Below are 11,647 nucleotides of genomic sequence, written 5' to 3'. Positions count from 1 at the left end.
AAAAATGTAAAAAAATTACACTTAAAATAAGTAATGATATTATAAAACCGTTTAAAGCGAGTAATAAGGCTTTCAAAGGCATTGGTGACTATAAATGAACTTTTCTTGCGAATGGATGGCTTTCGCTTCATGTTTCTCGAGGAAAACATCTAATTATAATCTGGTTTAACGACAAATGCAAAACAATTCAACCTAAAATTAATAATGATATTATAAAACCATTTAAAGCGAGTAATAAGGCTTTCAAAGGCATCAGTGACTATAAATGAACTTTTCTTGCGAATGGATGGCTTTCGCTTCACGTTTCTCGAGGGAAACATCTAATTAAAATCTGGTTTAACGACAAATGCAAAACAATTCAACCTAAAATCAATAATGATATTATAAAACCATTTAAAGCGAGTAATAAGGCTTTCAAAGGCATCGGTGACTATAAATGAACTTTTCTTGTGAATGGATGGCTTTCGCTTCACGTTTCTCGAGGGAAACATCTAATTATAATCTGGTTTAACGAGAAATGCAAACAAATTCAACCTAAAATCAATAAAGACATTATAAAACCATTTAAAGCGAGTAATAAAGCTTTCAAAGGCATGGGTGACTATAAATGGACTTTTCTTATGAACGGATGGCTTTCGCTTCACGTTTCTCGAGAGAAATATCCAATTATAATCTGTTTTAACAAAAAGATGTAAAAAAATTCAACTTAAAATCAATAATGAGATTATAAAACCATTTAAAGCGAGTAATAAGGATTTCAAAGGCTATGGTGACTGTGAATGGACTTTTCTTGTGGATGGATGGCTTTTGCTTCACGTTTCCCGAGGAAAACATCCAATTATAATCTGTTTTAATGAAAAATGTAAAAAAATTCAACTTAAAGTCAATAATGAGATTCTATAACAATTTAAAGCGAGTAAGAAGGCTTTCAATGGCATTAGTGACTATAAATGGAGTTCTCTTGTCAATGGATGGCTTTCGCTTCGTGTTTCCCTTGGGAAATATCTAATTATAATCAATTATAACGAGAAATGCAAAAAAAGTCAACTTAAAATCAATAATGAGATTATAAAACTATTTAAAGCGAGTAATAAGGCTTTCAATGGCATTATGGGCTCTCAATGGACTTTTCTTGTCAATGGATGGCTTTCGCTTCACGTTTCCCACGGGAAACATCTAATTATAATCTGTTTTAACGAAAAATACAAAAAAAAATTCAACTTAAAATCAATAATGCAATTATAAAACCATTTAAAGCGACTAATAAGGCTTTCAAAGGCATGGATGACTATAAATGGACTTTTCTTGTGGATGGATGGCTTTTAATTCACGTTTCTCAAGGGAAACATCCAATTATAATCTGTTTTAACAAGAAATGCAAAAAAATTCAAGTTAAAAACAATAATGAGATTATAAACCATTTAAAGCGAGTAATAAGGCTTTCAAAGGCATAGGTGACTATAAATGGACATTTCTTGTGGATGTATGGCTTTTGCTTCACGTTTCCCAAGGGAAACATCAATTATAATCTGTTTGAGCAAAAAATGTAAAAAAATTCAAGTGAAAATCAATAATGAGATTATAAAACCATTTAAAGCGAGTAATAAGACTTTCAAAGGCATGGGTGACTATAAATGAACTTTTCTTGTGGATGGATAGATTTTGCTTCACGTTTTCCAAGGGAAACATCCAATTATAATCTGTTTCAATGAGAAATGCAAAAAAATTCAACTTAAAAACAATAATGAGATTATAAACCATTTAAAGCGAGTAATAAGGCTTTCAAAGGCATAGGTGACTATAAATGGACTTTTCTTGTGGATGTATGGCTTTCGCTTCACGTTTCTCGAGGAAAACATCCAATTTTAATCTCTTTTAGCAAAAAATGTAAAAAAATTCAACTTACAATCAATAATGAGATTATAAAACCATTTAAAGTGAGTAATAAGGCTTTTAATGGCATTGGTGACTATAAATGGACTTTTCTTGTCAATGGATGGCTTTCGCTTCGTATTTCCCGAGGGAAACATCTAATTATAATCTATTTTAATGAGAAATTCAAAAAAATTTAACTTAAAATCAATAATTAGATTATAAAACTATTTGAAGCGAGTAATAAGGCCTTCAATGGCATTAGTGGCTATAAATGGACTTTTCTTGTCAATGGATGGCTTTCGCTTCGCATTTCCCGAGGGAAACATCTAATTATAATCTATTTTAACGAGAAATTCAAAAAAATTCAACTTAAAATCAATAATTAGATTATAAAACTATTTGAAGCGAGTAATAAGGCTTTCAATGGCATTAGTGGCTATCAATGGACTTTTCTTGTCAATGGATGGCTTTCGCTTCACGTTTCCCGAGCAAAACATCCAATTATAATATGTTTTAATGAAAAATGTAAAAAAACTCAACTTAAAATCAATAATGATATTATAAAACTATTTAAAGCGAGTAATAAGGCTTTCAATGTCATGGGTGACTATAAATGGACTTTTCTCTTGAATGGATGGCTTTCGCTTCACGTTTCCCGATGGAAACATCCAATAATAATCTGTTTTAACAAGAAATGCAAAAAAATTCTACTTAAAATCAATAATGAGATTATAATGCCATTTAAAGTGAATAATAAGGCTTTCAAAGGCATGGGTGACTATAATGGACTTTTTTTGTCAATGGATGGCTTTCGCTTCACGTTTCCCAAGGGAAACATCCAATTATAATCTGTTTGAATAAAAAATGTAAAAATATTCAACTTGAAATCAATAATGACATTATAAAACCATTTAATGCGACTAAGAAGGCTTTCAAAAGCATGGGTGACTATAAATGGACTTTTCTTGTGGATGGATGGCTTTCACTTCACGTTTTCCAAGAGAAATATCCAATTATAATCTGTTTGAATGAGAAAAGAAAAAAAATTCAACTTAAAAACAATAATGAGATTATAAACTATTTAAAGCGAGTAATAAGGCTTTCAAAAGGATAGGTGATGATAAATGGACTTTTCTTGTGGATGGATGGCTTTTGCTTCACGTTTCCCGAGGGAAACATCCAATTTTAATCTCTTTTAGCAAAAAATGTAAAAAAATTCAACTTAAAATCAACAATGACATTATAAAACCCTTTAAAGCGACTAATAAGGCTTTCGAAGGCATAGGTGACTATAAATAGACTTTTCTTGTGGATGGATGGCTTTTGCTTCATGTTTCCCAAGGGAAACATCCAGTTATAATCTATATTAATGAGAAATGCAAAAAAATTCAACTTAAAAACAATAATGAGATTATAAACCATTTAAAGCGAGTAATAAGGCTTTCAAAGGCATAGGTGACTATAAATGGACTTTTCTTGTGGATGTATGGCTTTCGCTTCACGTTTCCCGAGGAAAACATCCAATTTTAATCTCTTTTAGCAAAAAATGTAAAAAAAATTCAACTTAAAATCAATAATGAGATTATAAAACCATTTAAAGCGAGTAATAAGGCTTTTAATGGCATTGGTGACTATAAATGGACTTTTCTTGTCAATGGATGGCTTTCGCTTCACGTTTCCAGAGCGAAACATCCAATTATAATCTGTTTTAATGAGAAATGCAAAAAAATTCTACTTAAAATCAACTATGAGATTATAAAGCCAGTTAAAGTGAATAATAAGGCTTTCAAAGGCATTGGTGACTATTACTGGACTTTTCTTGTCAATGGATGGTTGTCGCTTCACATTTCCCATGGGAAATATCTAATTATAATCTATTTTAACAAGAAATGCAAAAAAATTCAACTTAAAATCAATAATGACATTATAAAACCATTTAAAGCGACTAATAAAGCTTTCAAAGGCATGAGTGTCTAGAAATGGACTTTTCTTTTGAATGGATGGCTTTCGCTTTACATTTCCCAAGGGAAACATCCAATTATAATCTGTTTTAACGAAAAATGCAAAAAAATTCAAGTTAAAATCAATAATGAGAGTATAAAACCATTTAAAGCGAGTAATAAGGCTTTCAATGACATTAGTGGCTATAAATGGACTTTTCTTGTCAATGGATGGCTTTCGCTTCACGTTTCCCGCGGGAAACAGCTAATTATAATATGTTTTAGAGAAAAATGTAAAAAAATTCAACTTAAAATCAATAATGACATTATAAAACCATTTAAAGCCAGTAATAAGGCTTTCAAAGGCATGGGTGATTATAAATGGACTTTTCTTATGGATGGATGGCTTTCGCTTCACGTTTTCCAAGGGAAACATCAATTATAATCTCGTTTAGCAAAAAAAGTAAAAAAATTCAACTTAAAATCAATAATGACATTATAAAACATTTTAAAGCGACAATAAGGCTTTCAAAGGCATGAGTGACTATAAATGGACTTTTCTTGTGGATGGATGGCTTTCGCTTCACGTTTCCCAAGGGAAACATCCAATTATAATCTGTTTTAACAAGAAATGCAAAGAAATTCAACATTAAAACAATAATGAGATTGTAAACCATTTAAAGCGAGTAATAAGGCTTTCAAAGGCATAGGTGACTATAAATGGACTTTTCTTGTGGATGGATGGCTTTCGCTTCATGTTTCTCGAGGGAAACTTCCAATTTTAATCTCTTTTAGCAAAAAATGTAAAAAAATTCAACTTAAAATCAATAATGAGAGTATAAAACCCTTTAAAGCGAGTAATAAGGCCTTCAATGGCATTGGTGACTATAGAATGGACTTTTATTGTCAATGGATGGCTTTCGCTTCACGTTTCCCGAGTGAAACATCCAATTATAACCTGTTTTAGAGAAAAATGTAAAAAAATTCAACTTAAAATCAATAATGAGATTATAAAACCAGTTAAATCGAGTAATAAGGCTTCCAATGGCGTCGGTGACTATAAATGGACTTTTCTTGTCAATGGATGGCTTTCGCTTCACGTTTCCCGAGCGAAACATCCAATTATAATATGTTTTAATGAAAAATGTAAACAAATTCAACTTCAAATCAATAATGATATTATAAAACCATTTAAAGCGAGTAATAAGGCTTTCAATGGCATGGGTGACTATAAATTGACTTTTCTCTTGAATGGATGGCTTTCGCTTCACGTTTCCCAATGGAAACGTCCAATTATAATATGTTTTAATGAGAAATGGAAAACAATTCTACTTAAAATCAATAATGAGATTATAAAGCCATTTAAAGTGAATAATAAGGCTTTCAAAGGCATGGGTGACTATAATGGACTTTTCTTATCAATGGATAGATTTCGCTTTACGTTTCCTAAGGGAAACATCCAATTATAATCTGTTTTAACAATAAATGCAGAAAAATTCAAGTTAAAATCAATAATGAGATTATAAAACCGTTTAAAGCGAGTAATAAGGCTTTCAATGGCATTAGTGGCTATAAATGGATTTTTCTTATCAATGGATGCCTTTCGCTTCACGTTTCCCGCGAGAAACATCTAATTATAATATGTGTTAATGAGAAATGGAAAAAAAATTCAACTTAAAATCAATAATGACATTATAAAACCATTTCAAGCGACTAATAAGGGTTTCAAAGGCATGGGTGACTATAAATGGACTTTTCTTGTGGATGGATGGCTTTCGCTTCACGTTTTCCAGGGGAAACATCCAATTATAATCTGTTTGAACGAGAAATGAAAAAAAATTCAACTTAAAAACAATAATGAGATTGTAAACCATTTAAAGCGAGTAATAAGGCTTTTAAAGCCATAGGTGACTATAAATGGACTTTTCTTGAGGGTGGATGGCTTTCGCTCCACGTTTCCCGAGAGAAACATCCAATTTTAATATCTTTTAGCAAAAAATGTAAAAAAATTCAACTTAAAATCAATAATGACATTATAAAACCCTTTAAAGCGACTAATAAGGCTTTCAAAGGCATGGGTGACTATAAATAGACTTTTCTTGTGGATGGATGGCTTTCGCTTCACGTTTTCCAAGGGAAACATCCAATTATAATCTGTTTGAACGAGAAATGCAAAAAAATTCAACTTAAAAACAATAATGAGATTATAAACCATTTAAAGCGAGTAATAAGGCTTTTAAAGGCATAGGTGACTATAAATGGACTTTTCTTGTGGAAGGATGGCTTTCGCTTCACGTTTCTGGAGCGAAACATCTAATTTTAATCTCTTTTAGTAAAAAATGTAAAAAAATTAAACTTAACATCATTAATGACATTATAAAACCATTTAAAGCGAGTAATAATGCTTTCAAAGGCATGAATGATTTTAAAACTACTTTTCTTGCGAATAGATGGCTTTCGCTTGACGTTTCCCGAGAAAAACATCCAATTATAATATGTTTTAATGAAAAATGTAAAAAAATTCAACTTAAAAGCAATAATGATATTATAAAACCATTTAAAGCGAGTAATAAGGCTTTCAATGGCATGGGTGACTATAACTTGACTTTTCTTGTCAATGGATGGCTTTCGCATCACATTTCCCGAGGGAAACATCTAATTATAATCTATTTTAACGAGAAATGCAAAAAAATTCAACTGAAGATCAATAATGACATTATAAAAGCATTTAAAGCTACTAATAAGGCTTTCAAAGGCATGGGTGACTAGAAATAGACTTTTCTTGTGAATGGATGGCTTTCGCTTTACGTTTTCCAAGGGAAACATCCAATTATAATCTGTTTTAACGAAAAATGCAAAAAAATTCAAGTTAAAATCAATAATGAGATTATAAAACCATTTAAAGGGAGTAATGAGGCTTTCAATGGCATTAGTGGCTATAAATAGACTTTTCTTGTCAATGGATGGCTTTCGCTTCACCTTTCCGGTGGGAAACATCTAATTATAATATGTTTTAACGAGAAATGCAAAAAAAATTCAACTTAAAATCAATAATGACATTATAAAACCATTTCAAGCGACTAATAAGGCTTTCAAAGGCATGGGTGACTATAAATGAACATTTCTTCTGGATGGATGGCTTTCGCTTCATGTTCTCCAAGGGAAACATCCAAATATAATCTGTTTTAACGAGAAATAAAAAAAATTCAACTTAAAAACAATAATGAGATTATAAACAATTTAAAACGAGTAGTAAGGCTTTCAAAGGCATAGGTGACTATAAATGGACTTTTCTTGTGGATGGATGGCTTTCGCTTCACGTTTCCCGAAGGAAACATCCAATTTTAATCTCTTTTAGCAAAAAAGGTAAAAAAATTCAACTTAAAATCAATAATGATATTATAAAACCATTTAAAGCGACTAATAAGGCTTTAGAAGGGATGGGTTACTATAAATGGACTGTTATTATGGATGGCTGGCTTTCGCTTCACGTTTCCCAAGGGAAACATCCAATTATAATCTATTTTAACAAGAAATGCAAAAAAATTCAACTTAAAAACAATAATGAGATTATAAACCATTTAAAGCGAGTAATAAGGCTTTCAAAGGCATAGGTGACTATAAATGGACTTTTCTTGTGGATGGATGGCTTTTGCTTCACTTTTCTCGAGGGAAACATCCAATTTTAATCTTTTGTAGCAAAAAATGTAAAAAATTCAAGTTAAAATCAATAATGAGATTATAAAACCATTTAAAGCGAGTAATAAGGCTTTCAACGGCATTGGTGACTATAAAATGGACTTCTCTTGTCAATGGATGGCTTTCGCTTCACGTTTCCAGAGCGAAACATACAATTATAACCTGTTTTAACGAAAAATGCAAAAAAATTCAAGTTAAAATCAATAATGAGATTATAAAACCTTTTAAAGCGAGTAATAAGGCTTTCAATGGCATCGGTGACTATAAATGGACTTTTCTTGTCAATGGATGGCTTTCGCTTCACGTTTCCCGAGTGAAACATCCAATTACAATATGTTTTAATGAACAATGTAAAAAAATTCAACTTAAAATCAATAATGATATTATAAAACCATTTAAAGCGAGTAATAAGGCTTTCAATGGCATGGGTGACTATAAATGGACTTTTCTCTTGAATGGATGGCTTTCGCTTCATGTTTCCCGATGCAAACATCCAATTATAATCTGTTTTAAGGGGAGATGCAAAAAAATTCTACTTAAAGTCAATTATGTGATTATAAAGCCATTTAAAGTGAATAATAAGGCTTTCAAAGGCATGGGTGACTATAATGGACTTTTCTTGTCAATGGATGGCTTTCGCTTTACGTTTCCCAAGGGAAACATCCAATTATAATCTGTTTTAACGAAAAATACAAAAAAAATTCAAGTTAAAATCAATAATGAGATTATAAAACCATTTAAAGCGAGTAATAAGGCTTTCAAAGGCATTGGTGACTATAAATGGACTTTTCTTGTCAATGGATGGCTTTCGCTTCACATTTTCGGCGGGAAACATCTAATTATAATCTATTTTAATGAGAAATGCAAAAAAAAATTCAACTTAAAATCAATAATGACATTATAAAACCACTTAAAGCGACTAATAAGACTTTCAAAGGCATGGGTGACTAGAAATAGACTTTTCTTGTGAATGGATGGCTTTCGCTTCACGTTTCTTGACTGAAATATCCACTTATAATCTGTTTGAACAAAAAATGCAAAACAATTCAAGTGAAAATCATTAATGAGATTATAAAACCATTTAAAGCGAGAAATAAAGATTTCAAAGGCATTGATGACTATAAATGGACTTTTCTTGTGGATGGATGGCTTTCGCTTCACGTTTCCCGAGGGAAACATCCAATTATAATCTGTTTTAATGAGAAATGCAAAAAATTCAACTTAAAATCAATAATGAGATTATAAACGATTTAAAGCGAGTAATTAGGCTTTCAAAGGCATAGGTGACTATAAATGGACTTTTCTTGTGGATGGACAGCTTTCGCTTAACGTTTCCCGAGGGAAACATCCAATTATAATCTGTTTTAACGAAAATGTAAAAAAATTCAACTTAAAATCAATAATGAGATTCTAAAACCATTTAAAGCGAGAAATAAGGCTTTCAATGGCATTGGTGACTATAAATGGACTTTTCTTGCCAATAGATGGCTTTCGCTTCACGTTTCCTGCGGGAAACATCTAATTATAATCTGTTTTAACGAGAAATGCAAAAAAATTCAACTTAAAATCAATAATGACATTATAAAACCATTTAAAGCGAGTAATAATGCTTTCAAAGGCATGGGTGATTTTAAAAGGACTTTTCTTGCGAATGGATGGCTTTCACATCACGTTTCTCGAGAGAAACATCCAATTATCATTTGTTTTAACAAAAAATGTAAAAAAATTCAACTTAAAATCAATAATGATATTATAAAACCATTTAAAGCGAGTAATAAGGCTTTCAAAGGCATTGGTGACTATAAATGAACTTTTCTTGCGAATGGATGGCTTTCGTTTCATGTTTCTCGAGGGAAACATCTAATTATAATCTGGTTTAACGAGAAATGCAAAAAAATTCAACCTAAAATAAAAAATGACATTATAAAACCATTTAAAGCGAGTAATAAGGCTTTCAAAGGCATGGGTAACTATAAATGGAGTTTTCTTGTGAATGGATGGCTTTCGCTTCACGTTTCTTGAGGAAAATATCCAATTATAATCTGTTTTAACAAAAAAAATAAAAAAATTCAACTTAAAATCAATAATGAGATTATAAAACGATTTAAAGCGAGTAAAAAAGATTTCAAAGGCAATGGTGACTGTAAATGGACTTTTCTTATGAATGGATGACTTTCGCTTCACGTTTCTCGAGGGAAACATCCAATTATAATCTGCTTTAACGAAAAATGTAAAAAAATTCAGCTGAAAATTAATAATGAGATTCTACAACCATTTAAAGCGAGTAAGAAGGCTTTCAATGGCATTAGTGACTATAAATGGACTTTTCTTGTCAATGGATGGCTTTCGCCTCACGTTTCCCAAGGGAAACATCTAATTATAATCTATTTTAACGAGAAATGCAAAAAAATTCAACTTAAAATCAATAATGAGATTAAAAAACCATTTAAAGCGAGTAATAAGGCTTTCAATGGTATTAGTGGCTATAAATGGACTTTTCTTGTCAATGGATGGCTTTTGCTTCACGTTTCCCGTGGAAAACATCTAATTATAATATGTTTTAACGAGAAATGCAAAAAAAATTCAACTTAAACTCAATAATGACATTATAAAACCATTTAAAGCGACTAATAAGGCTTTCAAAGGCATGGGTGACTATAAATGGACTTTTCTTGTGGATGGATGGCTTTCACTTCACATTTTCCAAGGGAAACATCCAATTATAATCTGTTTGAACGAGAAATGAAAACAAATTCAACTTAAAAACAATAATGAGATTATAAACCATTTAAAGCGAGTAATAAGGCTTTCAAAGGCAATGGTGACTGTAAATGGACTTTTCTTGTGGATGGATGGCTTTCGCCTCAGGTTTCCTGAGGGAAACATCCAATTATAAACTGTTTTAACAAAAAATGCAAAAAAATTCAACTTAAAATCAATAATGAGATTCTAAAACCATTTAAAGCGAGTAAGAAGGCTTTCAATGGCATTAGTGACTATAAATGGACTTTTCTTGTCAATGGTTGGCTTTCGCTTCGCGTTTCCCAAGGGAAACATCTAATTATAATCTGTTTTAACGAGAAATGCAAAAAAAGTTCAACTTAAAATCAATAATGAGATTATAAAGCCATTTAAGGTGAATAATAAGGTTTTCAAAGACATAGGTGACTATAATGGACTTTTCTTGTCAATGGATGGCTTTCGCTTTACGTTTCACAAGGGAAACATGCAATTATAATCTGTTTTAAGAAAAAATGCAAAAAAATATAAGTTAAAATCAATAATGAGATTATAAAACCATTTAAAGCGAGTAATAAGCCTTCAATGGCATCGGTGACTATAAATGGACATTTCTTGCCAATGGATGGCTTTCGCTTCACGTTTCTCAAGCGAAACATCCAATTATAATATGTTTTAACGAAAAATGTAAAAAAATTTAACTTAAAATCAATAATGATATTATAAAACCATTTAAAGCGAGTAATAAGGCTTTCAAAGGCATTGGTGACTATAAATGAACTTTTCTTACGAATGGATGGCTATCGTTTCACGTTTCTCAAGGGAAACATCTAATTATAATCTGGTTTAACAAGAAATGCAAAAAAATTCAGCCTAAAATCAATAATGACATTATAAAACCATTTAAAGCGAGTAATAAGGCTTTTAAAGGCATAGGTGACTATAAATGGACTTTTCTTGTGAATGGATGGCTTTCGCTTCATGTTTCTTGAGGAAAATATCCAATTATAATCTGTTTTAACAAAAAATATAAAAAAATTCAACTTAAAATCAATAATGAGATTATAAAACCATTTAAAGCGAGGAAAAAAGATTTCAAAGGCAATGGTGACTGTAAATGGACTTTTCTTATGGATGGATGAGTTTCGCTTCACGTTTCCCGAGGGAAACATCCAATTATAATCTGTTTTAAGGAAAAATGTAAAAAAATTCAACTTAAAATTAATAATGAGATTCTAAAACCATTTAAAGCAAGTAAGAAGGCTTTCAATGGCATTAGTGACTATAAATGGACTTTTCTTGTCAATGGATGGCTTTTGCTTCGCGTTTCCCAAGGGAAACATCTAATTATAATCTATTTTAACGAGAAATGCAAAAAAATTCAACTTAAAATC

This window comes from Theobroma cacao, chromosome 10 (assembly GCF_053813885.1).
Source record: "Theobroma cacao isolate CCN51 chromosome 10, ASM5381388v1, whole genome shotgun sequence".
NCBI lineage: Eukaryota > Viridiplantae > Streptophyta > Magnoliopsida > Malvales > Malvaceae > Theobroma > Theobroma cacao.
Note: the sequence above shows the minus strand (reverse complement) of the source record.